Genomic DNA, 7,603 nt, shown 5'->3' on the forward strand with positions numbered 1-7,603 from the left:
GTGTCCTCTTCCATTTGGATAGGGCCTCAGGCACTGTCTTTTCTATGACATGTTTCCTCAGTGTGTGTCTCCTGCTTGACATGAATACCCTGTGCTGACCCTGGTCACTATAGCGTCCTTCTTAACGATGAGTTTCTGGGGATTGTAGCCCTGATCCATGGGGAGATATGAATGCTTCCCCTGAGGGTCTGCTTTTCCTGCCAGTTGTCCTGACACAATGCCTGGAAAGTTGGGAGAAATACTTGTGGCAAGTGGTTGAGTAACACACACACACACACACACACACACACACACACACAAAAAATCTATATCTATATCTACATATCCACACACAATATATATATATATATATATATATATATATATGGAGAGAGAGAGAGAGAGAGAGAGAGAGAGAGAGAGAGAGATAGGCGCATGTGCACTTTCTGGAGAATCTGCCTAGAGATGTCCAGAGGATACTGCCTCCTCCAGAGTGCCCACCTAATTGCTCTGGGTACTGGAAGCCAGGGAGGAGTGAGTCATTTTCTGTCTTGTCCTGTCCAGCATTGTTGCTTCCTTCAGGAATCTCAGGATTCTTTCATGCCAGGGTTTTATTCCAAATGGAAGGTTCAGAAGGTTCAGATACAGAGGAACAGGTCAGGGAGGCGAGGTGGGGGTGGGGCAGGGAGAGGTGTGAGTCTGTCCAGATCTGTGGCTTTGCCAGGACCGTTTTTAAGTTGACACAGTGCTAAATAAAAAGCCTCGTGCTTTGATGTCAGGGACTTCCTGGGCAGACTGTCTGATTAGATAAAGATCGGATATCCCTGCCCCCACCCTTTGGGAAGCAATCTAAGCTTTGCCATCTTCCTTGTACTGTGTTCCTGTCTCCTTAAAGATTGACACTGTCTCATTGGGTGCCTTTTGGGAATCCTGGGTTTTTCTTTCTGTATCAGGAGTAAAGGGGAGCCTGAGAAAATGGGACACCTTTTCCCCCTTGAATTCAGTTCAAGTTGTTTAGAGATAGAGCAAAACTGCTCTGAGACTCATCTGGACCTCGTCTGGCCTGGGGCATCAAAGGGAATTGATCTCTGTTTGCACCATGGTCAGCTGTAGGGACTGTGAAGCAGGCGAGCTGGCAGGTGGATCATTTGGAGAGAGAACAGCGCCTCCACTGGGTCATCAGCCAAGAACACAGGTGGGGTATCTTTTTTCACAGGGGAACCTGAAACTCTTTAAGCCGTAGCCAGACACCCAAGAAATAGATGTGCCACAAGATGTCTCTTCAAAGACAATGAGCTGACTTGCTCAGGGCAATTACATTAGTTGCTTCAATACAAAGAGCTGTCCAGTTGAAAACTGGACTAGGTTGTAGCTTCTTGCTCAGTTCAGTGCCTTGGGTTGAGAAAGAATGGCAATGCAAAAAGGTATTGCTTTCTGATATTTAATTCCATGCTCTGTAGCCATCACTTTTCCAAGTGCTGCACATTCACAGTTTGCACCATGTAGGATGGCCGTATAAGCAACAAACAACATGCTTACCATCCCTGCCTCACACTAGGGGGCAGAGGTCAGGGAGCACCTTTCTCAGAGTCATACAGCAAATGTGTGGCTAACTATGGAGCCCATTCAAACAGGCTAGCTGAAGAATCTGCCTCTTCTATTGCCTGAACACCCCCCCCCCCACACACACACACACTCAGACAGTCAGCAAAAAAAAAAAAAAAAAAAACAACAAAAAAAAAAAACCAAAAAAAAACCCACCCAGAACATGAAGGTAGGAATTCAGTATTTTCAGAAAACATTTATGAACACATGAAAACAGTCACGTAGCTATGTGGAAGGTGGTGGAATGTAGTGACTTATTCATCGGTTTCACAAAGGTTTCTTTGAGAACTGACAGCGTGTGCCAGGCCTGGGTGGGTGCTGGGCGCCAAGTGGTGGAGAAAACACACCAAGTGTCTGTCTTCCAGCTGAGAGGCAAACACCATTCTTGCACTGAACTACAGGGCTGGGGTCCTGGAACTCCCTAGAGCTTTTCTCCTTGGGTCCAAGCAATAGCTACCACCTCCTGGAGGGGAGGCCCTGAAGCAGGGAAGCAGCCTGGGGTCTGGTCTGGCCACACATGGTGTACAACTTTGACTACAGTTAACGTTCACACAGGGGGTTGATCCCTGAGAAATAGACTACTAAGTTTTTGCTCCACCATCTTCTCTATTTGCTAAAGAATCCTTATTTTTTTTTTCCTGCTGTGGAACAACCTTTTTGCACAATATGAATATGTATTACTCTGATTGACCCAAGAGCCAAGCAAAAAGCATAGGCAGGTGATCAAACTGGGCATACAGGGAGAAAGAAGGGTGGAGTAAGAGAGTCAAGAGGAGAAACAAGACAAATATGTCATGCTAAAAAACATAAAGTTATGTAGCAGAGCATAAATAAGGAATATGGGTTAATTTAAAATGTAGGAATTAGTTAGTAATAAGCCTGAGCTATTGGCAAAGCATTTGAAATTAATAGAAGCCTCTGTGTGGTTATTTGGAAGCAGCTCCTGGTATGGAAAACTCCACCTACATTTTTCTAACATTGGGAACATGGCCACTACAAACCAAGATACTTCCTTCTCTGCCTCTCTGCCCCCATTATCCGTGTCTTGAATGTAGTTTGGGCCATGTGACTACATTCCTGTAGGTGGTGATCCTGTAGAAAGGTGTCCCTTTTCTAGCTTCATGATCAATAGTCACACTTTCATAGATACACAAACACACTTGCATACACATACACATACACATACACACACACACACACACACACATGCATACACACACAAACACACATGAATTTCAATTTAGGCTTTGTATATGAGAACAAGCAGTATTGATCTTTGCCTTTCTGAGGTTACAGATTCAGCTACTTAGGTTAACTGAATGATTTCCAGTTACATTAACTGTCTGCTCAGCTTATTGGCTTATTTATTTATTGAATTGGTTCATTGACAATTTGTGTATGTATATAGTGGATTCTGTTTATTCTTACTGCTTCCCTCCCTTGTTATCTCCACCACCTTTATCTTTCCTGTCATCTTCCCTCCTCCCTACTAGTCCCTACTTCACATTCATGTATTTCTGTTTTGTTTTGTGGCTCACTGAGTTTAATCAGAGCCACCTGTGTGACCTTGGGGTTTGACCAGAGAAGCCTAGTTGGCTTCTCTGAAGACAATGAATGACCTTCCCCCACAATACATCAGTTACCAATAGTTGAACATATATGGTTATGGCTGCTTCTCTGACCTATGATTAGATGTTGACAGGCCCAGTCTTAGGCAGGTCCAGTGCAATAAACCACAGCTGCTATGAGATAATGTTGACAATGGCCATGTCTTATCTAGCAGGTAGCACTTACCAACATTTCACCCTGTCTTCCTATCTTGTATTCTTTCTGCTCCCTCTTGTTACTACCACTGTTTTTCAAAACAGCCCCTAATTGCCAGTAGCTCCTCATCTGGGGAGGAGCCCATGAGCCAGTTCTCCTTCCATGCTGGAACTACTGGATCTTGTGTCAGTCTTGTGCAGATAGCCACAGCTGCTATGAGTTCTATGAGTGCAATGGCCATGCCATATGCAGTAGACAGTATTTCACAGTAGTCCTCCCCATCTTTGGGCTTTTCCATTCTTTCGTCTTCATCATCTGTGATGTTCCCTGAGCCTTTAGGAAGTTGGTATATATATATCCCATGAAGGGATGAGCACTCAGCAGTCACTTATCCTCCAGCACTTTGGCTGCTTGTGACTTTAACCACTGACCAATGCAGAAGTGTCTCTGGACAAAGACTGAGAGCAGCACTAATCTATGCATATAGATGTACGCATTTGGTTTGACAGTATGTATGTTTAGCAAGATTCAAGAAGTAGGCTCTCTCAGGGCTGGATAGATGGCTCAGTGGTTAAGAGCAATAGCTGTTCTTCCAGAGGACGAGGGTTCAGTTCCCAGCATCCACAGGGCATCTCACAACTGTCTGTAGCTCTAGTTCTAGGGGGTTCAACACCCTCACACAGACATATACACACAGGCAAAATGCCAATGTATGTAAAATAAAAATAAATACTTAAAAAAAAAAGATCCAGGTTTTCCCTTCAGGGCCTATAGCCTGCCCAGTTAAGGGGAGAAGTAGGTATAAAATCCTACCACTATCTGGCAATTGATAGCTACTGCAAGAAAGAATCAGTTTTCTTTAATGATGTGACCTCTGATAGGTCAGCCACACTCCAGGTCAGGGCCCACTCCCAAGAGTAGCTGGACAATACAATATGGATTTGATGGCAAGAGAAGAAGAAAACTCAATCTAAGATGGATAGGGGAGTGAGGGTGAAGATGGTAGGATATGGGAAGAGTTGGGGAGAGTGAATATGATCAAAATATGGATGACAAATAGATGTCATCTCCCCCCACCAAGTCATATATGCACTAAACGATAGTGCTTCTCAGCTCCGTACAGGCTTCTGCCATACTCAGTACCAAATCCTCTGTCTAGGAAAGTCAAACATCTCTATTTACAAATCCCACACACTTGAGCAAGCCTGCCATACACCTTTTATTAGTTGCTTTAGAATGCTCATGGGCACTCTGCCTAGACTTTGCAGGCTCTTCTCCCCAACATCCTAAACATGTGTGATTTTTTTTTTTTTTTTTTGGTTTTTCGAGACAGGGTTTCTCTGTGTAACTTTGGAGCCTATCCTGGCACTTGCTCTGGAGACCAGGCTGGCCTCGAACTCACAGAGATCCGCCTGCCTCTGCCTCCTGAGTGCTGGGATTAAAGGCGTGTGCCACCAACGCCCAGCTACACATGTGATTTATAGTTGGCAGTGTTTTATCCTAAATGTAAAAAGAAAATCAGCATATGCTGTAACAACTGCAACTCAGACTATAGAAAGCTGACTCTTATCCTAAAGGCAGAGCTTGTAGCCCTAACTATGTAAAAGGACAAAAGACTTGGTATGTACAGACTCTAAGTAAGCCTTCCATGGTCTACATTCGTATACAGAGATCTGGGAAGAGAGGAGGGTCCTGACAATCAAAGGCTTAATCATCAAACATGCTTCTCTTATTCTACAACTTACAGAAACCTCCCAACTCTTGATCCAAGTTGCAGTCACTCACTGCAAAGGCCATCAGAGGACTCAGACTTCAGAGGCATTGGGAAATTAGAGTAGATAAAGAAACTATAAAGGCTGCCTTCTTGCACTTCCTAGAAACTGTGTCTTTAGCCATCCTCTTAATTACTCAAGTAATTACTCAATTACTTAATTACTCAACTATACTCAAGTATAGTCAAGGGGAAAGAGAAGACTGGGTTAATAAAGGAGTGTTCGAGCAAAGAGAAGCCTTGACTTTCTATATATGGAGAGTCATTCTTCTACACAACCAGGAAAAGGAGATCATCATTTGTAATTCCTTACACATACGAGTGAGTTTAGACACTCTACTTATCCATTCCCCAAACTAGGAAGTTAGCAAATTTTTTTTTTATGTTTTCCTTCTGCATTTTGAAAGATTCCCTAGAGAGATACGATGATTTCTTTGAGTGTTTGGAAATTTGGTATCAGTGGACCCATCTGAGACTCGTGTGTTCTGCTTTGAGTGGTCATGAATTAGCACTTTCCTTTCATATATAAACCTTTCCAGTTTTATTTCTTCATTAGGAGTTGTGTCATATCTTGTCTAAAAGAGCTCATCTATTTCATCTATGTGGTGGTTTGAATGAGATGTCACAGGCCTGGGGTATTTGACCACTTGGCCCCTAGTCAGTGGCTGGTTGGGGAAGATATGGTCTTGCTGGAGGAGAAATACCACTAAGGCTAGAACCTGAGGTTTCAAAATGCTTGTGTTGTTTCAAGTTACCATGTTTTCTGCCATGAAAATAATCTTATCTGCAGGGCAGGTGTGGTGCAGGAGAAGTAGCTGAGAGTTCTACATCTGGATCAGCAGTCAGAGTAAGGAAACTATGTGCTACACTGGACATAGCTTGAGCATATGAGACCTCAAAGCCTACCCCCCACAGTGACACATTTCCTCCAACAAGGCCACACGTCCTAATAGTGGCACTACCTATGGGCCAAACATTCAAACACATGAGTCATGGGGACTACTCTTATTCAAACCACCACAGAGACACACTGAGAATGGTGAAGTTTTGAATCTCAAAGCCCACCCCCAGTGACTTACCTCTTCCAACAAGAGCACACCTCCTAATACTTCCCAAACAGTTCCACCAGCTGGGGACCAAATATTCAAACATATGAACCTGTGGGGACCATTCTCATTCAAATCACTGCTGTCAGTGACCTCTTCATTCCACTCAGAATAGAAGCTTGTATAAATGAGAACCCAAAGACAGACACTGGAGTATTCACACTAGTGCTATTTGGAAAAGTACTGTGTAAATCTTCTCCTCATTGTGACTAAATACCTGATCAAATAAATACCTCCATGTTGGCTAGCTCTTCATGGTATTCAAAAGTGCTATGCAGGCTGATGGCAGGGGAGGGAGGTGAGCTACCTGCAATCTTACCTAGCTGTGAACATATGAACCTCAGTAATGACCACTAGGGGAAGATATGTCCATGGGTACAATAGTGGCGCAAGTATGATGAGGGTAAGCAATTGCTTCCTGATTGAATTTAAAGTCAGTTTCACAGGAAGAAATACATGACTGGTACAGTAAATGTGCCCCCTCAAAAAACAAAACAAAACAAAACACAAAAACACGATTGGAGTACTCACATGTGGGTCTCCTTTTTCTTGGGGGTTGTTGGCCACCAGCCCACAAGGACGAAGGGAGCAGAAGCTGTAAGCAGGGTTCAGACAGCCATGATGGAAAAGTCAGCTTCAGAGAGACTGCTCATTTTATTGTTCCAGGGGTAAGGCATATTTGGGTTCTTAGGGTTACAGACAGGAAGAGTTGATTGGTTATAGCACAGTACCTAATTGTCATATGGGACAGAGGAAAAAGTGAGACTTAAGTGCTGAGTCATACAAAGTTTGCAGGGAACTCTGTGCAGGGGCATCCTTCAAATAAGGTCAGGCAGCTGAGCTTAGGGGCACTCTCCACTTAGGGTTAGAGAGAGAAGAGGAAGCCCCACTGAGAAAGGGAGTCCTCTATTTTCACCTGTCTCAGAGAGCTATCCAGACATGTTGGGCTACGACCTTAATAGCAGGATCTTTTCAACATGCCAACAGTAGGGGTGATCCTTCTACTGTTATTCTACTAAATGGGCATAGCATAAAACTGCCCTCTAAATCCATATCTCTCCACCCAACGATTAGTGCAGCTCTAAGATCTTATCAGAGAAGTTCTCTGTGCTATGGCCAGTGGTTAATGCAGCAGCTGACAACTGGTGACAGAACAGATAATAAATGTTGCCAGAGTGCTCATCCTCAAAGGACACATCTATATCAAACTCAATCCCCAAAAGCTCAGGAACCACAGTGGAATAAGCATGTATGTGGAAACAGATTATAAGATCTAGTAGCCAGGGAGGACCAGAGTAAAGTGTCTTCTTCGCATGACAGGACTGCCGTAATCATAAACTCAGAGAGCTGTGGTTGCCTGTACGAGATCTGAACAAGA

Source organism: Cricetulus griseus, chromosome 6, assembly GCF_003668045.3.
Source record: "Cricetulus griseus strain 17A/GY chromosome 6, alternate assembly CriGri-PICRH-1.0, whole genome shotgun sequence".
NCBI classification, from domain to species: Eukaryota; Metazoa; Chordata; class Mammalia; order Rodentia; family Cricetidae; genus Cricetulus; species Cricetulus griseus.